This window comes from Callithrix jacchus, chromosome 20 (assembly GCF_049354715.1).
Source record: "Callithrix jacchus isolate 240 chromosome 20, calJac240_pri, whole genome shotgun sequence".
NCBI classification, from domain to species: domain Eukaryota; kingdom Metazoa; phylum Chordata; class Mammalia; order Primates; family Cebidae; genus Callithrix; species Callithrix jacchus.
Window position 1 is genome coordinate 20,297,216 of NC_133521.1, and position 23,327 is coordinate 20,320,542.

The following is a 23,327-nucleotide window of genomic DNA, read 5'->3' on the forward strand; positions in this document are numbered from 1 at the left end:
GGGTTACTGCCATTTGATGTTAACTGGCTATTTTATCCATTTGTTGATGTAAATTCTTCTTTATGTTGATGCTCTTTACTTTTTGGTATATTTTTAGAAAGGCTCATACTGGTTGTTCCTTTCTATGTATAATGCTTCTTTCAGAAGCTCTTGTAAAGCAGGCCTGGTGGTAATAAAATCTCTGAGTACTTGCTTGTTCATAAAAGATTTTATTTTTCCTTCAATTGTGAAGCTTAGTTTGGCAGGATATGAGATTCTATGTTGAAAGTTCTGTTCTTTAAGTATGTTGAATATTGGCCCCCACTCTCTTCTGGCTTGTCAGGTTTCTGCTGATAGATCTGCTGTAAGTCTAATAGGCTTCTTTTTATGAGTAACCTGGCCTTTCTCTCTGGCTGCCCTTAGTATTTTCTCCTTCATTTCGATCCTGGTGAATCTAAGGATTATGTGCCTTGGAGTTGCTCTTTTTGAGGAATATCTTTGTGGTGTTCTCTGTATTACCTGGGGTTGAATAGTGTCCTGCTTTGCTAGATTGGGAAAATTTTCCTGGATAATATCCTGAAAAGTATTTTTTCAGCTTGGATTCGTTTTCTCCATCACATTCGGGTACACCAATCAAACGTAGATTGGGTCTTTTCACATAGTCCCATATTTCTTGGAGTCTTTGCTCATTCCTTTTCATCCTTTTTTCCTCTATTCTTGTCTTGCCGTTTTATTTCATTAAGTTAGTCTTAGACCTCTGATATCCTTTCTTCTGCTTGATCCATTCTGCTATTTAAACTTGTGCATATTTCACTGAGTTCTCGTGTTGTATTTTTAAACTCCGTTAGTTCATTTATATTCCTCTCTATATTGTCTATTCTTTTCAGCATTTCGTCAAACCTTTTTTTCAAAGTTCTTAGTTTCTTTACATTGGGTTAGAACAAGTTATTTTAATTCCCGGAAGTTTCTTATCATCCACCTTCTGAAGCCTACTTCAGATAACGGAACAAAGTCCTTTTCCATCAGGGCTTGTTCTGTTGCTGATGAGGAACTGCATGTTTCTCATCATGTTACATCATTGTTATTATTGACATAACACTAAAAAAACATATAATTAAACAATCTTGTTTAACATCATATCTCCAAAAAACAGCCCTCTCAATATTGATAAGATCATCGCTGATGTTGAAATTGTGGTAACTACACTAAAGTTCTACATTTTACTCACCGTTATGAATTTCTCTCTCTAGAAAATAATGCTTTTTAAAGAGACAAAGCCCCCAAACAGGCAATCCACAGTGATACTATATTACAAAACTCAGTAATTGTCAGTCTTCAATGCATTTAATCTGTTTATAATCTCCGATTAGTCTACTATTAAATTCTGTCCTGTGTAAGTTTCTTGTTTCTTGTTTTTCTGTTATATCCCTATCTCTACTTTCTCCATCTCTAGCTTTTTCAAGATCATCGTCTCCCACACTTTAAACATTAGACTTTCACAGAGTTTGTGTGGTCTCTCCTCTCCATCCCACTCTCTAAAACTCTTACTCACACTGGTGTCATCATATAGAATCTACATGCCTACTGATGACTGCAGTCCAGATCTCCCCTCTGAGATCTAAACTCATAGAGACAGGATTGACTAGTTCTTTCTTCAGTCTGGGACTTTGTACACATTATCCATCATGTATGGTGGCAAAGCTAAATGTGTCACCAAGCTCAATGTGTGGGGCTAAAGATATTTAAAGATATATTGGAAGACTGAATAGAGTGAGGCACCTCTATTTTGGGGTTAAGCTGGAAACGCTTTCTTTATGCTTCTTTTTCTCTCTTTCCTCTCCTCTTTCCTCTCTTCTTCTGCCCTTCCCTCCTCCCTTCTCCATTCTTCTTTCTTTTTCATTTTTCTTTTCTAACTCCAATGACTTCACTTGATATTCAGTTTCTTAAATTAATTCAAACAAGCCAGAAATTAGTACTCTATAGAATACTTGTGATTTCTTTATGTCTAATTCCTCTTTTGCCTTTGTAGGATAGGATGAACAGTCACTCCTAAAACCACTTCTTCAGGCCAAAAAATCCAACAGTCACAAATCCCCATTCTCTTTACTGACTTACCAGGGTTCACTCCATGCCCCCCATAACCTCACCCCAAGCTTTTAGCTGCTTAATTTGTCTTTTTAGAAAGGACTACTTCTAATTTCCCCTTTTGAGTACTTGGACACTTGAAGATGATCTTCAAAGTTATCTAGTTTTACGTCTCTTCACAGGTGGAATCTGTGTGACATCTTTTTCCCTCTAGCACAAGGGATCTTTAAGTCCCACTTCCCCACCCCACCTCCACTTACCCCAGAGCCCATTCATTTTATTGCTGTGACTTCAAGCTGAGTTCAGAACTGGATGCAATGATTGTTTTCATTTTTATAACCCAACTGAAACATTCAGCATAAAAACATTTTAAAAGAGCACATCACAAACCTTGCCCTATGTTGTTCCTGGGGAGATAGATTTCACCTGACAGCCCTGGAACATCCCTATACTTAGGGGCTTGTATCATTCATTGCTGTCATCAAAAAGAGTGCTTCCTTTAAATTTGCCAAATCATAGGCTTAAGGGCAATACTTCAAAGCAGCTCATCTCTGCCACTGATATTAAGGATGAGAGTAAATGGCAGAGATAGGTACAGTTGTACAAGACAGGATTACAAATCTTTCACAAAATCTTTTGGGGTAACATAGGGTTGGAGGAGGCCCATGTGCATAAAAGTCTCAAATGCCCAGAAAACCAGGATGATTTTCAATAAGAGTGAAACATCTAAATTACCAACCATGATTTGAATTGTGTTAATTGCAGGTGTATGTCCTGCAAAAGACATAATCTTACACTAATTATATTCAAATGGCTACTTAATAATGCCAGATGGCATTCTGGTAATTTTTTTAGCCCTCTGTCCATACTTATGCCTTTGAAAAGACGGAACGACATAAAACTTCAATATGCTTCTTTCCATGAATTTGTTCAGTGATTTTGGTATTACAGTTACCACTTAATGTTATACAGTTAATGAAAAAGTTAAGCCCTGGCTGCAATACCACATCCTTTGTTCCTAATGAATACTGACATTTGTGCTCAATTAACAATGACACAGATACTCATATGAGCCTTTGCTCTGATTTCCACCCAGTATAGCTGGACCATAAGGAGACCTCCCTGTGTGATCAGATCAAAGCCCCTAGGCAGTGTGCCTTTTCAGAGCAGGGTAGAGACAAATTAATCACACCTATCTAATTTTAAATAGCACAGTCAAAGAACCATTGGGAAAAAGTCACAGCAGGGGCAAGAGAAAGTCGGCGTCTAAACAGGTTCATGTCACAAAAGAGACAAGATGTCATGCCTGACAATATCTGTTTGCAGTTTTCTGCTTCATAATTTTTCTCATGGATATTTAAAATTAAATTATCTTTTTTTCTGTTTTAATAACAGACATAAAAAGGACTCTTGGGTCATGATGCATAGCACATTAACTACAATTATGTCAATATATCTTTCTCTGCCTCTTTATGCAGTTTTTGCTTTTTTTTCTCAGCCTCCTTCAGGGAGCTCTTCAGGAGCAACGTTAGCTAATAATTAATAATGGGAGGATTCTCCTGAGAAAATCATTTGGAATCATTATGCTCGTCTAATAAATCGTTATTTCAGAATTCTAATCAGCAAAATTTGGATTCCAAATGTTAGGTAATTACAGTGGCCCACTGCATCTAGATTGATTAATATGCAAATGTAACTAATTCTACCTTCAAACGTCAATGTAAAGCAATGTGTATACATTCAGGTAGAACAGGATTCATGGCATTGGAAACTTTGAGGGTTAGCCTGATATACAGATAATAAAATAATTTGTTTCAACATCTGCATAAATCGGTAGTCACCTGCCTTTGTTTCTTAAGTTTAATTGCACTTGATTCTTTCACTGGTCTCTGCCATAGCTGCTTCAAGCAATCAGGCTCTTTCAGCAATGTCACATAACTTCCATGTAAATCATACCAGTGTTTTTCTGCTTGAAGTACAGTAGAGCACAATGCTATAGTCATCCAAGGCGCTCTAACTGGTGTGTAAATGCTTAATAAGGGGAACTCTAGCAATCCTTAGAGAAATCCAGAAGAAGAACAAACAATACACAGATCAGAGAATGATGACCAGCTGCAAAGAACCCAAAGATTTAATAAATGGTGTAAAAAAGACAAGGACAGGATAACAGAAGGGGATAAGTCAACTCAATCGAGGTCTGATTTCAGACTCTTTTCTCTCTTTTATTAGTTAAGAAACCACATCTTTTCCAGTCTTTCATTCTTTGTGGATTCCTATGGAATACAAATTGCAAACCTTAGAACATCATTTCCAAACATCATTTCATGGAATTTTCAAAGCAGGTTATTTTACAGCTCTTCTCAGGGTGAGTAAGGGAAGCAAGTGCAGTAGTTGTCGAATCTAGTTGCATGTTAGAGTTTATTGTGATGATTCCTTTCGTTTGTTTGAATCAATGTTCAAGCTCCATCCACAGAAACTTTGATTTAATTAGTGGAAGAAGCAGTGGTGTCTGTGTTTCAAAAACTCCTCAGATAATGCTACTTTGCAGCTGAGAAGTGAACCACCCTTAAGCCAAAGGCCCAGTTCCTTCTGTTTCCCAGATATGCTCAGAGGAATGGGCCCAAGGCTAGGCCAAAAGGGCCCACATTCTCCACCTTGGAAACAACATCCAGTGCTAAAATGAGCATCCAGCTACTCATGTATTTATTTGACAAATATTAATTGCATGCACACTATGTGCCACAAACTGTTCAAGGTACCTCACATATAGTAGTGAATAAATTAGACAAGACCCCTGTCTCCAGAGAGCCTGCCATCTGGTGGGAAAGACGTAAAATAAACTAGTCAACAAACAAAGGAATCAATCAGCCAAATGTCCTTCAGAAAATAGAAAGTGCTAAGAACAGAATACCACCAGGTGATGAACTGTAAAAAATGTCCAGGATATGAGGCTGCTTCAGTGCAGAGAGTCAGGAAGGCATCTTCATAAAAGTGACATCTGAATTGCAGCTTAAATGATGAGCAGGCACCTATCATGCAGAGGTCTGAGAGAAATCTTCCAGACCAGAGGCACAACTAAAAACGCCCTGGGAGAAGATCTGGCTTAGCACATTAGAGAGAGAGTTTCCAAGATCAGTGAGGCTTCTGTGGGAAAGGGAGACATGATGGCAATGGGACCTAGAAAAAGCCAGAGGTCCCATCTGGCAAAGCCTTTTCAGATAAGAGAAGAGTTTTAATTTTGTTCTGATTTGTAATGGGAAATAAACTGGGGTTGATTCAGTAGAGGTGGTAATCAGAACAACTTTAAATACAGGTAGGAGAAAGAAATTGTGAAGGTTGGATTCACTTGTTTCTATTAGTAATAACAAAAAGGGGATAGTTATAATCTCAAAAGTTTGTCTGAGCTTCAGATTTTTTTTCAGCATAATCAGAAAGTCACTCTTTTTCTATATTCTCTGTTCCCTCTAATGATTTATTGATAGACAAGAACATAAAAAAGAACATCAAAACTTGGATTCAAGAAATCAGTTTCATCCTCTGAGTCTTTACTCATTAGTACTTTTGGAAAAGAAAAAAAGGACTTCCTTCCTATCCCCACCACACATACTTTGTTATAATTTCTTTCATTATTTTAAAAGGATTAAAATGAGATTTTTTTATATTCCTAGAAGTAGTCATAAGATGTCTACTATTTTATACAGACAGCCCAGAAAGGTCAGCTTTTCTATGCCAACTGTGCAGAAGCTTTGGCAGCTACTACTAAGAGTGGCTGCAGTATTGGAGTGCAGAAGCCAGATTTTTTTTATTCTAAAATCAACACTATTAACTAATGTATCACTCTTTCACCTGCCAATTCCTCTGTACTTTTTGATGACATAAAGTGTCTCCAGGAAAGAGTAGACAGACCAGTCCACCTCACAGACTTCCACTTCCCTCCTTTCTCATAACCACAGGAATCATCAGAGTCAAAGAGTCACAGAGCAATTTGTAATCTATCTAAAAGGAATAGTGAGCTCATCACCTTCCATGCTGAAACCAAAGAAACTGAGTTACACAGCTGCTATTTCAAGATGAACAGGTCTATGCAAACCTATTCCCAAAGTTTGAGGAAGCTAAGAGGCTAAAGCAAGAGGATGAGAAATCCAATTTTTAAATTTAATTTTATTTTTCTTTCTTTCCCAGTTTTTTAGAAAAAACATTTAATAAGGATTTTTTAGATAAGCTGTGACTGAGTCTTGGGGAGCGATGAGACAGGGTGGTGGATGCCTGTACCATTTAACCCCCAGACCCAGGGTTTTTTTCTACTACAGGGGAAGGGTGGTTGAGAAGGGATATGTAGGACAACTGAAATACAATAACATCAAGATTGTTTGATATAAGGGCAAGATTTATGGTAAATACCTGCTGCTACAAAAGGAGAAATAGGTAAACTGGAAAGTTTAGAGGCCTTCCCATAACTGGGGCTAATCAGAAGCCAACCTGGAAGATTAGCATCCCAGATGGAGTTGCTTTGGCCTCCACACTTGCTGAAGGTAGAATCGATTCTAGACCACGGGTCTCCTCAGTCTGAATCTAGAGCTCTTTTCAACTTGCTGGGCTGCACTTGGTTCTTCTGGAAATTATATGTGCTTCAACTATGACTTATCCCAAGCCAAAGATTGTCAGAGCCATGATAGAGACCTTGAAATCTGTTTGATTCCTCAATGGCAGTTTACAATTATTGTCACCCATCAGTCCACATACGCTCAGCAAAATAGGACTCTTCATCATCTGCAAGATGCAAGACTCTGGGGTATTCCAGCACTCTAGAGTATCCCATTTTTAACCATTCAAGAGTCGGGGGAACTATGATAGCCAGTAGTTCTTTGATCCATAGTATCTATACCAGTTCTCTCAGAGCCATGCCTTTTTCATGCTATTGTACTAACCTGGAATGCCCTTGTCATTTCTCTTTGAGAGAGGACAACCAAGCAAGAATGCTCCTCTGGTCTCTGTTATCATTTGATGTCATGTTTTGCTTGGTCTTTGACAAAATCAACTAGTAATTGCCATAACATGGTCCCCCCTTTTTCTGCCTGCATGAAATACTGTCATTCATTTATTTATCAAATCATTGGTTCAAGGCCTTTTATGTATCAAGTGCAGGGTTGTAAAGGTAGGACACTAACAGTTACTAAGACATGATTCCTGCCCAGGAAGACAAAACCTATTAGAAAAGCTAACAGATTAACAGAAAATTACAGAGAATGTGATGCATCCTCTGGAATCCTCTGAGGACATGTTTGCACTTAGTTGAAGTCTATAAATATTTAAATCTATATATCATGTCAGAAGCAATTTATATTGAGTTTCTTTTCTGGGTTCAAATAATATCCCTTAGTGTGACATTACTTTATGTATGATTTATTTTCATAATATATCAAATATTTGATATTTTTGATTTGTGTAAGTACTATTAGTTAATATGTCAGATGTTTGTTCCTGGTTTCCCAGATGAAATCTTTGAGGAGAGATGTTGTGTCCTATTGTGTGCGCATATCCTTCAGGAGTAACTTCCAAAGTAAATGTTATTTTAACTGCTCAATAATCTGTATGTTTTTATCTAAAAGTGCACCACATAGTTCATCATGTGATACGTAAACAAACTTTAAGAAAATTCTCAATAACGATCTGAACAACCGATGGCTCACAAATTTGATTTCTATCTTGGAGTAACTTCAATCTGGCTGGTATTAATAGCTACAGATTTTATTTTCTCTCTTTAAAAAGTGTGTCTACAATATATAAAAAAATCCATTAGTTAAACTGCATTATCTTAGGATTCCATCTCCAATATATCTCATCACTAGTATTGCTTCAGAGGTCATCTTCAGCCCCTTGCCCAAAGTGTCAATCACAACATGCCAACCAGTCTATTTGAACATAGGATGAACAATAATTTAGTTGGAAAACTGCTGCATAAAAAAGCAATGTTGTAAAAGAAAAAGAAATTTATTTTTGCCTATATTAAAAATCTTAAAAGCAGTTGACCTTTTATCTTCCCTCTGCTATGCCAAGCTCTGTTTTTGTTTTATTTACCTTACTTATATACTATTCTTTCCTGTGCTCTTGTGAAATGTAAGAATTAACGAAGTACTGATACAAATTTTGGATCTTTTTTTTAAACCAGAAATTGCAAAACATATTATTTTAGTGCTAATGAACAAGTTAACAACTATATAGAAAAATATTTTCATCCTTAAATGCTGCCAATTCATTAGTTTCCAATTTCTTATAAAAGATATACCAAGACAGGCAGATTCTGGATTTAATATTGACCTCAACTCTCACTTTCTGTTTAACTTTGTTAAAAAATATCTCCTTATGAGGTGAAAGGTTGCTGGACTTTGATTTATTCCTATTTAGTATCTGCCCTCAATCAAAGGAGGGTTGAGTTGTTTCCTTCTTTTAATGTGATTGCCTTCTGAAAACGACAGGGCAATGCAAGACACAGCAGTGGCTTGATGAATATGCCATTTCTCATGAAAAAAAAATCAGGAAAAAATTCTAGAACATTCTCCAAATGGGGATAGGAAGAGCCCTGTTCCAGGATTATGAATCACAGCATTTAGAGAAAGCATCTAATTGGCCACACTTGTGTGGGCAGCTCTCTATTCTAGATCACAGCCGTGAATCAATAGGAAATTGCTCAATATAAATATTTTGAAAATTAGTTGCAATGTTTCATGTAATATAATTCAGAACTTTAAATATACTTTTAATTAAAATGTCACTAAAGGGGTAAGGAAGAAATGATACAAAACAATATTTCTAACCATTTCAACTTCATTTTGGCATTGTCTTCTGAATCTTGTACATTTTATTTCTTTTGTTTATTTAGTGGCTTTTCAAGTGGTCCTACCGCGAGCCAGTAGAATTACTAAGGGGTTTCTGATTTCATAGCTATCTTTTTTATTACATTTGGAAGCTGATCTTAAGTAGAGCTAAAACTCCAGTCTTTAGAGCAGTAAAGACTGACATCTAAATTATGATCTAAAGAAAGTACCAGGCCATTGCTTTCATTGAGTATAGGAAAGAGTAGAAAATGAATTTGTCTCTTAAAATGTTGGCTATTCGGTGTCTTTGGGAAATTGTAAAGTATACTAAATTCCAACTCTCAGCAATGAAATTGTAGTAGACATTTGGTTTACATCTAATGCTCTTGGTTGATTCCCAGCTAAAGTTTCTTAAATCTAGCATTAAATGGCTCTCTCTTGTCTTAGGGAAAATATGCCAGTGTATGATTTAAGTCTAAAGTAGATATTATAGGGATTAGTAACTATCAACAGCAAGACATAATACACAAACATAATTTGTTGCAAAAAGAAAAAAAAAAGGAGGCATCTGGCATTTCTTGATTTAATCTCAAATTTCAGCCCCAGAAGCAGGAACTTTATATTTTGCTCAAATTAGTAAAATAATATGAGTTAAATGTTTTATTTACCATTTTCCAGGTGAGTGAAACCCACAGCAGTTTAGTAAGCATGTCAAAAGTTACTAAGGTTAGGACGGGTCAGGGTAGGAAGCACCAGTCTCTGCACTTAGAATGAGTTTTTGTTCTCACCATCTCTGCTTATAGTTTTTTTGTTTTGTTTTGTTTAGTTTTGTTTGTTTTTGCTGTGTGTTTGTCCTTCAAAATAGAATTAAATAGTGTCTCGGAGAATAATTTTCCCTAACTATCATTATTCAACATGATATAGATGGCCAAATTCTGTGTTTCCACAGCACCCTGTACGTTTATTTTAGTACCTATAAAATAGGGTAAGTTTGATGATTTTCAGGGTAACCCATTCACTAACCCCACTGGTGGCATAAATTAAGCCTTATAGGATCTCATGATCCAAGCAGTGTCTTAATAACTAATATATACTAATCAATTGGGAAGTGATTGTTGCATAATCTGGCACAATTAGAAATCAGTCTATGTAATTCCTAAGGCCATGCATTTTAGGAGAACAAGACAAAAATGATACTACGGAGCAATTACTCCAAAACCTAAGTTATAAATTGATGCTGAGTTGCCGCATCACATAGAGGATTTTATTTTGGCTAGGGTTAGAAATTCTATGTAGCTGACCATGTTGCCAAACAGCTTTTTGTTATAAGAAAACATAGATATTTAGTCAAAAGACAAGATAGGAAAAAATTCTTCCTAAAAACCTAACACATTGCACCAGCTTCATTGATCATTGCAGGAGGAAAAGAAAAACAAGAAGAAAGACTGACTCTCAGCTGATTGAAACTGGTCTGAGAAAGTGAAAAAGCAAGAAAACAAATACCTTCCCACTGTCATGGCTTAAATCTGGTCTTTGGGCTTGCACCTCCAACTTGATTTTTACTTTTTGAAGACATGTAGAGTGATGAATGTTGCCTTAAATCCACATATATTCACATTGATTCAAATAGATAATATAAAGATGGTAAGACCAGTATTCTTTTCTGATTATTTCTATATAGAATATCAGCTTTTAATTCACTGATCATATTACCAGTGCTATTTGTAAAAGGAAATGGATTTGCAGCATTCCAAGGACGGATGCTCAGTATCAAGGTATGAATATAAATGTAAGTAGGACGAATTCATATTTTGTGTGAATTAGGTGAACAATAAGGCTGTATGTGTTGTCTTGAGCTTGTTCTGATTAGGTACTGAAGGTGGGCATCTGACAAGGCTGGAATGAGAGTAGATTGAGCTACACATGTCCTAGGAACACCTACCAAAGGTTCAAATTCATGGCTGCTGATTCCAAGCCAGATGTTGCTCCACACTGACATGCTAACTGATGTCTTGAAGTACTGTTATTACACTGTATTCCTTTTATGTGTGTACACATTTGGAGAATACAGTAGGGGTGCAGGGAATAGATGTATCTACTGCCAAGGTTATTCTTTGTACTAATAAAATAATATTAACATTATCTAACTTGTATGGAAACTCACCAGACCAGAGATACCACACACAACATACTTTATCTCAATATTTTTTTTAGACAGTTCTGTGAGGATGACTATTATTATCTCCATTTTATGAGGACTACTATATCCAAGGTAGACTTAAGCAAATTTTCCAACTTGGCAGAACTAACATGAAACAAAGTCAAAACTGAGGTCTGGCTCCATAGCTCATACCTGTAATTCCAGCACTCTGGGAGGCCGAAGCAGGCAGATCACCAGACGTCAGGAGTTCAAGACCTGTCTGGCCAACATGGGGTAACCTCATCTCTATTAAAATACAAAAAAAAAAAATTAGCCTGTTGTGGTGGCGGGTGCCTGTAATCCAGCTACTTGGGAGGTTGAGGCAGGGAGAATTGCTTGAACCCAGGAGGTGAAGGTTTCAGTGAGCCAAGATCACACCACTGCACTCTGGCCTGGGAGACAGAGTCTCACTCTGTCTCAAAAATAAATAAATAAATACAAATAAATAAATAAGCGAAGTCAAAACTAAAAACCTGGTGTCTACTTTCAAAGCCACAGTTTATAATGCCAGCTCGGTAATGGCATCCTTTTACCTGTCACTTTCAATATGACTATCTTACAAAATAAAGGATTCTGTGGATACAGCATTGTCTTGAATAATGTGTCATACAACCAGAAGCATCGGTACCTTCTGAAAATATAGACTTGTGGCATAAGTCAGTATTGTTCTATGTAGTGACTTATGGTTGTGGTATTGTTAGGTTTCAATTAGTCTGCTTAGTTGTCTTCAAGGCTGGTTCTATTCTGGTAAAAATAGGAAAAATAGCTATTAGTTTCTAAATTTTTTAATTGACTAGGGTTGGAGAAATAATTTTCACTCTTCTACAACTCAGGGGACATAGAACACACACACACACACACACACACACACACACACACTGCTTACTCTTCATGATTAGGGACATTTTCTGCTGCATATTTTGTGAAGTCCTATTGTTAGTCAATGATAATATCATCCAGATATTTTTGCCTGATATTACACATGGAGGCAAACAACCAAAATTGTGCCTATTAAATAGTCTTTGGTTACATAATGCTAGGTAGTTTCTGGCAATGCTAATTTATTGCTAATTTTAAAAAATATCTTTTATTTTTGCTAGCTTTTACAGTAGCCTAGTGTAACCATTTGTCTTTGCCTAGAATATTCCAGGATTTTTTTGTCCCTGCATACTAATTAATACTCATCAATATTAAAATATTTCACTCCCAAGTCCTGATTTTGTTATCCTAAATTCTAAGTTCACAGTACTCTGACTGTTGTCAAAATTAACCACGCAATATTGACCGTCATTAGAGCTGAGACATAAAGAGGCGAGGGTGATTTCAGACACAAGTTGTTGTATTGTTTTCTGAATATTTCCCTGGTTTGCGAACGACAGATTAATATCCTTAAAGCCATCCCTGAGTTTTCTTTCTTCATAATTAACCCAGTTCTTAGTATCTCTCTGTGTTTTCATCATCTCAATTGTAAAATATATCCTTGGACATTATCATTCTAATGTGTAATACAGATTATAGATTCATCTTCTAAGACTGTCATTTGACAATGTGTCTTGCTATGCATTCAGAAATATTTAGAATATAAAATTAAACAAAAGAAGCATGTGAATATTAAACGGTGACATGTAAAAATGTATTTGGTACTTTGTTTGCAATTAAAATATTTCTAAATATGCACAGCACATTCTACATCCAATTAAGAAAAAGAAATATAATTGGTAGAATCTTATTTTCTATAAATATTCATTTAGATTTTTATCCTGTAAGAGTCTACAATTACAATAAGTTTCTATATATTCTCAGAGTTCATAAAATATGCCCTTTAATTAAACATATTAGAGCTTTAACAAAACAAAGTTTAAAAATAAAACCTATTCATTTTGTAGTCTCTTTTTTAAATTTGTTATTTTTGTAACTCTTTCTCTTAACACATATAAATCCAAACATAAACAGATACATTTTTGGGTCAGCATGAAACTTCCATTTTAACCAAGAGTTAATCTATTTGTGTTGATTAAAATATACTTTTATTTTTGAATCCATGGCAAAATGAATTGAAAGCATAAATGTGGAATTGGGTTAAAAACTCTAAAATATCTGGTACGATCTATTGGTTGAAGAGTTTATTATTTTTAATGAAAAGACACTGATAGATCAAACATTATTTCATTCTCATGCTATTTTCTCTTTTTTTGTAATGGTAAGTACAGTGTTGTTATCTTTGGACAGGATGACAGCTTCTGGCAAGAGACACAACCCCAGAGACTAGCACTTTAATTTAAAAAGCCAGGAGGAAAATATACAGGAGGAAATCAGACAAGGCAAGTCTGGAGACAAAAGCTGCATTTCACAATCATAAGTTGGACAAGAAAACCCGGCTGAATCTCATGCAGACTCCATAGTTTGATCTTGTTAACAGCAAAACCAGAGGAAATAGAAACAAATGGCAGATGCCTCTTTAGTGAGGTGTTGAGGGAAAATATTCTTCCTAGGATGATACACAGGATATTACATTCTCAAACAGATATATAAGGGAGAGGCATAGGGTGATCTGACACTGTGTTTTCTCTCTATTTAAGGGAAGGTGCAACAAAGGAAAGGCAATAACATGTTTTCCATTTCCCTGTTAATAAGCAAGCATTTTAAAGGATCTATTAAATAGTAAATGCAGGAGGAAGAGGGAGAGAGAGAGAGAGAGCGATAGGACTAAAAGTCACGTTCTAGTCTGAACCTGAACATTTATTCCAGTTATGAGAACAGACAATTTGAAGACCAACGAATTACTCAAGTGCATGAGATTAATGCAGACCATGAATTCTCAAAAGTGTATATATGATCATAATTGTATCCCTGTTGTTTCAGTGCCAAGGAAAAGCCTGACAGTAATTGCATAAATTGATTGAATTAAATAATTAAAATATACATGAAATAAAAACTTGGGAGTGCCTTGGGAGTATTTATGATGATCAAAATAACATCTTTCAAAGGTGATGATTCTTAGCTCAGTCTTGAAATGGTATGCATTAACTAAATGTAAAAGGAAGGGTGATCCTGTTTCAGGAGAAACGAAGTAACATATGTAGTTATGTGAAATTTATTCTTTGTCTGGGTGTGCATGGAACACAACTAAAGGAAAGTAACAAATGATGATGTTAAGGAGGAGGATGGTGGTGGTACTGAGGACGATGATGTTGCCAGCAAAATTATCAACATATAAAATTCCTGTTGCATTCAGTGACTGTGTTAAACTATTTGCAAAATTTGTTGCTATTCATTAATCAATAAAAATCCAATAAAGTAGATGCAATCTATGAACTAATTGTCAGTATTTTTAAAGCTTGGAGGAGAATCTCAATAAACTTACATTTGACCCCTTGCTTCTCAGGAATGCAGTGCTAAGGAACTATTTTATTTACATGGGTTAAATAAACTAGTATCTTTCATATTTTAGTAAAGAAATAATATCAATTTAGTATAAAAACCCCAGTTAGATATCTCAGTAATTAAATGTTCTGATTGATATATGTACATGCTTTTTAAAAAAAATGACTAGAGGAGAACGATCCAAGATGGCCGATTGCTAACATCCCGGGATTGCAGCTCTCAGGGAAGGCGCGGAGAACTAGAGGACGCCACACTTTCAGACAAAGTCTGGTCGCTCACGAAGCAGAAGATCCCCCAGTGGTGGAGACACACGAGTCGCCAGCGTGACTCTCGTGGTCGGCGCAGCGGTTCCGCCGGCACCTCGACGCGGCAGTGCTCGGCGCAGAGTAAACGGGACGGGTTCCCCTTCTGACCGAGGTTTGGAGCCCTGGGAAGGCAGAGTCGCCTACTACGGAAACAAGAAGGAAGCCCGACAGGAGAATCCTGGGCAGAAAAGCACCATCAGTTTTAATGCCGCTGCTCTGGCCCTGGGAACTAACAACCTGGACATCCACTCAAGAGACCTAATCTGAAAGTTGGTAATTTCAAAGATGACAGGAGGATAAATTTACAATGACGGGAAGAAACCAGTGTAAAAAAGCTGAGAATACTCAAATTCAGAACGCCTCTCCCTCTAAAGATTATCACAGTTCCACATCAACAATGGAACAAGGCTTGATGGAGAACGAGCACCTCCTGATGACAGAATCACTCTTCAAGGAATGGATAATAACAAACTTCGGTGAGTTAAAAGAACATGTTGTAGCCCAACGTAAAGAAACTAGGAACTTTGAAAAAAGGTTTGATGAAATCCTATTGAGAATAGACAACTTAGAGAGGAGTATGAGTGAATTAATGGAACTGAAGAATACAATACAGGAACTCCGAGAAGTATGCACAGGTTTAAACACTCGAATTGTTCAAGCAGAAGAAGGGATATCAGAGGTCAAAGTCCAACTTAATGAAATAAAATGTGAAGAAAAGATTAGAGAAAAAAGGATAAAAAGGAATGAGCAAAGTCTCCAAGAAATGTGGGACTATGTGAAAAGACCAAATTTACGTTTGATAGGTGTACCTGAATGCGACGGAGAGAATGAATCCAAGCTGGAAAATACCCTTCAGGATATTATTCAGGAAAATTTTCCTAAACTAGCAAAGCAGGTCAACATTCAACCCCAGGTAATACAGAGAACACCACAAAGATATTCCTCAAGAAGAGCAACCCCAAGGCACATAATTGTTAGATTCACCAGGGTTGAAACGAAGTAGAAGATACTAAGGGCAGCCAGAGAGAGAGGTCAGGTTACCCACAAAGGCAAGCCTATCAGACTTACAGCAAATCTCTCAGCAGAAACTCTACAGGCCAGAAGAGAGTGGGGGCCAATATTCAACATCCTCAAAGAACAGAACCTTCAGCCCAGAATTTCATATCCAGCCAAACTAAGCTTCACAACTGAAGGAAAAATAAAATCTTTTATGAACAAGCAAGAACTCAGAGATTTTATTACCACCAGGCCTGCTTTACAAGAGCTTCTGAAAGAAGCATTACACACAGAAAGAAACAACCAGTATTAGCCTTTCTAAAAATACACCGAAAAGTAAAGAGCACCAACATAAAGAAGAATTTACACCAACAAATGGATAAAACAGCCAGTCAACATCAAATGGCAGTAACCCTAAATTTAAATTGACTAAATTCCCAATCAAAAGACACAGCCAAAACCCAACGGCATGTTACATCCAGACCTGTTTCACATGCAAGGATACACAAAGACTCAAAACAAAGGAATGGAGAAAGATTTACCAACAAAATAGAGAGCAAAAATAAATAATAAATAAATAAAAAGCAGGAGTTGCAATTCTTGTATCAGACAAAATAGATTTTAAAGCAACAAAGATATAGTGGTAAAAGGATCAATGCAACAACAAGAGCTAACGATCCTAACACCCAGATAGGAGACTTAGATTCAATGAGACAGAAAATTAATAAGGATATCAAGGACTTGAACTCAGATCCAGAACAAGTGAACTTAATAAATATTTATAGAGCTCTCCACTTCAAATACACAAAATATACATTCTTGTCAATACCACATCACACCTACCCATAAGTTTAAATGAAACATTGATTGGCCATTATTAATACCCAATTTTTTTCAAAATAAAGCAATATTTCCATTTACTCTCCCTCTTTCTCTTCCTCTCCTTTACTTATTTTTTTTTCTTTCCTTCTCTCAAAAAAAAAGAAATCAACTTGTAAACCTCTAGATCCAGGTCGGCAATGTCTCTTTCATTGCTTCATTTCCTTTCTTCCCTTCCCTCCCTCCCTCCCTCCCCGCTTCCTCCCTTCCTTCCTTCCTTCATCCCTTCCTTCCTCCCTACCGTCCTTATTCCCTTCCTTCCTTCCTGCCTTCCTCCCCGCCCCAAAAAAAATGACTAGAGAAAAATACACATTGATTTAAATATAGTTCATTTGCTAGACAAAGATAAAACATGGGTTAATAAAAAAGATCTTTCATATTTTCAATGTTCCAAACAAAAAATGATATATGTTCAAGGTGATGGATAGGCTAATTATCCTAATTTGATCATTACTTATTGGAATAATGTATCTAAATATCACAGAGTACCCCATAAATATGTATAATTATTATGTGTCAAATAAATATAATAATTAAAGAGATCTTTAGAGGTGAAACATTCGCAGAAAATACATTATATTCATAAGCTTGTCTTTTACTCAAATGCCTAAGTCACTCTAAGTGATTTTTAAAAAGGCCTCATAGATGAACATGATACTACACTCTTAACTTTGCCCACTAGCATCCACGTCTTCTATCCTATAATTGTACCAACAGCATATATGGTCTTTTTTTTTTTTTCTTCAAGTCCTTAAATCAATTGCTTAGGTGTAGATTATTGTTTATGAGCTAGTCAGAGAAGTTAATTAACTTTTAGTTAATATCTGAAACAAGGAGGCCTTCTCCATTTATATTATCTTTTGCTACAAATCAGCAAAGTACAGAGCTCCCCTGACAAGTATTCAATATCTTTATTTTGAAATCCTGCTCCCCTATCTCCTCTCTTGCATTGTATTGATTCTTCCTTACTGCAGCCTACTTCTGACCACACGGAAGATTTACCCTGTAACTGTACTACATTTGACTCCTTGATTCTCAGGAATGCAGTGCTTACTAATGCGACTTGCATTTTATTTTAATTCATAATATTTAATTTTGAGAGCAGCTTACAGAAAAAGCAGATAGTACAGAGAGTTCTAATATACTCTTTCTTACAGTACCTTTCCCCTATTGCTAACATATTTCAGTAATGTGGTACTTTTTTATTAAAATTGATGAGCAATACTGATACATTTACATTAACTGAAGTTCAAAGTTTACAACAGGGTTTGTCGTTAGTGTTGTACATTCTACCAGTTTTGACAAATGAATAATTACAGGTATCCATCATTACAACAAAATAGTTTCATCATTCCCCTAAAAATCTCCTGTGCTTTATCTATTCTTCCTTCACCTCCTTCCACCAAACCCCTGATGACCACTTATAGTTTTACTGTCTCCACAGTTTTCAAAATATGACATAATTTGAAATTATACACTGTATGACATTTTAGACTGTTTTTCTTTCACTGAACAATACAAATTTAAGGATCCTTCATGCTTTATCACGGCTTGATGGCTAATTTGTTTTCATGGTTGAATAATATTCCGTCATATAAAAGTACCATAGTTTGTTTATACATTCATCTACTGAATTATGTCTTGGGTATTTCCAATTTCTGGCAGTTATGAAGAAAACAAGTATAAATATTTGTGTGATCACAGGTTTTCAAGTCGCTGGGTAAATAATGAGAAGCACAATCACTGTATCTTGCGATAAGACTGTGATTACATTTGTAAGAAACTTCCAAACTGCCTTCTGAAGTAGCGGCAACATTTTGTATTCTCACCAGCAAAGAATGAGCATGTAGGAGCCAAAGGAAAACTTCCCCTTTATTTTATGAAGGTTTACTGAAAATCAGTGGGCAAGAGGCAGATTAATAGGAAATAAGACATTAGTACTTGTTAATGTGCATGAGAGGAAAAATAACAGGTGCTACTATACCATGCAATAGGGTACAGATATTTATATGCCCTTCTTAAGGAAAAGAGATATGGGAATGTGGATGATTTCAGCAGGTACTAAATAATTTTTAGGAGAATTCAATGGGCTCGAAGAATACATAATGACTTCTGAGAAAGTCCTTTGGGCCTGAGCAGAAAATGGTTTGTGACAAGTCTATTCAAATGTGTTGACAGACTTTGGTTTTTCTTCCTGTAATATGAGTTTGGTTAATGAAAACTTGGCGAAGGAATCAGAGGTAATTGTTTTTCACTTTGGCAGATATGGACTTTAAACAAATGTCTTAGTCCATTTGAATTGCTATAAAGAAATATCTGAGGCTGCATAATTTACAAAGAAAAGAGGCTTATTTTGCTCACAATTCAGCCAGACATACAAGAAGCATGGCACCAGCATCTGCTTTGGTGAGTGCCTCAGCCTGCTTCCACTGACCGAGAAAGGTAAAGGGGAGCTGGCATGTGTGGAGATTACATTACCAAAGAGGAAGCAAGAGAGGGGAGTGCCAGGATTTTTTTTTTTTTTGTCAACTATTTGTTTTTATTTATTTAGACTTTCATTTTAGGTTCACAGTGTACATGCACAGGTTTGTTATATGGGTAAATTATGTGTCACCAGTGTCTGGTGTGTATAATCCCATCACCCAAGTAGTGACCATCATATCTGAGAGTTAATTTTCACCCCCATTGCCACTCTTCCACCTTCCCCTCAGTAATCCCTGGTGCCTCTTGTTCTTGTCCTTGTGTCCATATGTCATCCAATATTTAGCTCCCACTTACAAGTGAGAACATGTGGTATTTGGTTTTCTGTTCTTAGCTGTTGGCGAGCCTGGCCTCGAACCCCTGACCTCAGTTGCTCCACCTACCTTGGCCTCACAAAGTGCTGTGATTACAAGCATGAGCCACCATGCATAGTCTTATAATTTTTTCTACTTTTTGTTATTTTTGTCTGGATTTATTATCAGAGGTACAACTTCATAAAATAATTTTGAAATTGTTCCATTATTTAGAAGCTAATGTGTAGAATTTTTAATTTTTTTGTAATGTTTGTTAGAGTTATTCAGTAAAACCATCTCAGTTTCAAGATTTTTATTCTGAAAGATTTTAATTTCTAATTTAATTTCCTTAATAGTTTTAGGACCATTCTAATTATCTATTTTATATTGGGTAAGTTATAGTAGATTTTATTTTTAGAAATTGGTCCACTTCATCCAAGTTATCAAATTGATATGTTTAGAGTTGTGAGTATTCCTTAGTGTTCTTTTGTGGTCTGCAAAATCATATGTGATAGCCCTGTTATCCCAGATATTGGCAACTTATATCTTTTTTCTCTTTTTAATTAGACTTGGAGATTTGTCAGTTTTGTTATTTTTTGATTTTTTAATTCATTAATTATTAAATTGTTTTTCTGCTTTCAATATCATTAATTTGAGATCTTATTTTTATTGCATTTTTTCTCCTATTTTCTTTATTTGCTCATTTTTTTTATTGATTTGTAAGGTGTGAGCTAGATTATAAAATTGAGAACTTTTCTCTACTTTAAGATTTGAATTTAAGGCTCTATATTTCCCTCTTAGCAGTGCTTAAACTGTGTCACACACATTTTGTTCTGTTATATTTTCATATTCACTCAGTTCAATGTATTTTTAAATTTTATAAGACTTCCTCTTTTACCTAAGAATTACTTAAAAATTGGTTATGCAGTTTCCAAGCCTTTAGATATGTTTCTGTCATTATAACTTCTAGTATGATTCCATTGTGATCAGAGAACAAAAGCTGTATGATTTTAATTATTTTAAATTTGTCATGATTTGTTTTATGGTCCATAATATGCTTGAGCTTAAAAGATGTTATCTGGGAATTTGAAAGAATGTGTATTCTATTGTTGGGTGGAGTGTTCTATTAAGTGTTCATTAGATTCTATTGGCTGACAATGTCGAGTTTTTAAATAACTTGGCTACTTTTCTGTCTAGTTTTATGAGTTATTGAGATAAGGCTGTTATCTCAAACTAACTTTTTGAATTTCTGTAATTCTCTCAGTTCTATTTATTTTGCCACACTGTTTTGATACTCTGTTGTTTGGTGCAAACATATATAAGACTGCTATGATTCATGTTGGATTAATCCATTTACTATTATAGAATGTTACTTTCTATTTCTGGCAATCATCTTTGCTCTGAAGTTTACCTTATACAATATCAATGTAGCCACTTCTATTCTCCTTTGGTTAGTATTTACATGACATATCTCTTTCCATCCAATATTATTACTATTATATATAAGCTAAGTTTCTTGCACACACCAGGTAGTTGGGTTTGTATTTTAACCCACTTTGCCAATCTTTGTCTTTTAATAGATATATTTAGCCCATTTTTACTTAATCTGGTTATTTATATGTAACAGCTTAAAGCTGCCAGTTTTATTTTTGGATTATATTCATTTTTTCTCCTTTTTATTTTTCTGTTTTCTCTTTCCTGCCTTCTTGTGGAATTTTTGGACAGTTTTTATAAATCCATTTTAATCTTTTTATAGTGTTATGAATTTCTTTATTTGCATAGCTTTTTAAATGCTGCTGAATATACTACATTACACACACACACACACACACACACACAGACATCTTATCACAGCTTACTGGTGGTAAGTTAAATATACCAGTTTAAGTTAAAGATACAAACCTTTCCTCTCTTTATGTTTCTTCTTTTTTTTTTTTTTTTTTTTTTTTTTTGGTAGGGAAATGGAATAAAGAAAGGAAGGAAGAAAGGAAGAAGGAGGGAAGGAAGAGTTGATTGATTCTGGTGTATATGACACCCTAATTTTATTTTTATTTATTTTTTTTTCCTTCTTTTTTGGAAAGAAAGAAAAAAAAAGGAGCGAAGGAGAGGAAGAAAGAGGAAGAAAAAGAGGGAGAGAGGAAAGACACAAACCTTTCCTCTCTTTCTGTTTCTTTACCATCTCCCATTTATAGCATAATTTTCTTAAATATTTTCTCGACATACATTTAGAACATATCAGAGAAAGTTACATTATTTGCTTCAATTCACAAACATAATTTGAGAAAATCAAGATGAGAATATTTCCTGTATTTACAGAATCATTTTGTTTATTGAGTTCTTTCCTTCTTCTTGATGTTTTAAGGTTTCTTCTTTGTTTATTTCCCTCTGTTTAAATAATTTAATTTATCCATTCTTTTACTGTTCATCTGCCAAGCCAAATGCTCCTAGTTTTCCTGCATCTCATAATGTCTTGAATTTCTCTTTGTTTCTGAAGGAGAGTCTTGCTGGACATAGGCTTTTGAATAAACAGTTATTTTCTATAAGTGCTTGAAAAATGTTGTGCATCTTCTTTCTGGTCTTTTTTCCTGCTAAAATATCATCCATTATTTAAACTATTTTCCCCCATAGCTAAATTCTTATGATTTTTTTTCTATTGTTCAGGAGTTTGACTGTAATGTTTCCAGGTGTGGATTTCTTTTTATTTATACTATTTTGGGCTGGGTTCTTTAGGGTAATGGCTTTTTTGCCAAATTTGGGAACTTTCACACATTATTTCTTTGAATACATTTTCAGTCCCATCTTTTTCATTCTCTTTTTCTGAGACTCCAATGACAGGGCTGTTCAACTTATATTACTACCCTCCAGGTTACTGATGATTCTCTATTTTTATTTTTTATTCTCTAGCCTCTTTATTGTTTATAGTTTGTAATTTCCATGGTTTGATCTTCAGCTTCAATGATTCTCTCCTCTGTCTCTTTCATTCTCCTTTCGAACTCATTCATCTAGTTTTTAAAATTTTGATTATTATGATTTACAGTTTTAAAATTTCCATTTGAGTTTTCTTTATTTCTATTTATTTATTTATCAGGAAGCCTCCTGAGCCAGCACAGGCTCAGAGAGACTTTCTTTATATCTTCTATTTTTTTTGTCAGAATTTCTTATTTTTTATGATTTAAATTATCATTTCCTCTGTTTAAATTATCATATCTTCTGTCCAGTGAGGATACGAGCCCTCGAATCCCTACTTGGCCTTTTGTGACATCACCTGTTTGGTGGGTGGGACCACTTTATCAGATTCTAAAGGAAATGGAAATCTTGGCCCTCCACTGGACGTTTATTTATTTATGTATTTGTAGTGGGTGAAGATAAAGTATGCGAATTTTTCTTTGTTCTTTGGCTGGAATAGAGTAATTATTTTCTAAAATATTTGTTTCTTCCCAGCATCTTCTCTTGATATTGTTTTTCCTTTGAACAGAGAACTAGGTTTTGGGGAAGTTTTCTTTTTCATATCCACCTGGTTGGCATTTTGATTATTGGCCTGTTCAGTTCCAAATCTTGGATACATGTAGCAAATTAAAATTCACTGAATTCATTACTATATTGTTATGTGGGTCCTATAGTTGCTAGCTGGTCTGGCTTTTTTCTCCTTACCTTTCACAGTTTCCATATATACCACAGTATACCATATATACTTCCCAGAATTATTGGTTGCACTCAGTAGGAAAAAAAGAAAAATGTATGTTTAGGTCAGGCACAGTGGCTCACGCCTGCAATCCCAGCACTTTGGGAAGCTGAGGTGGGCAGATCACTAGGTCAAGAGATCGAGACCATCCTGGCTAAAACAGTGAAACCCTGTCTCTATTAAAAATACATAAACTTGACTGGGCATGGTGGCATGCACCTGTAGTCT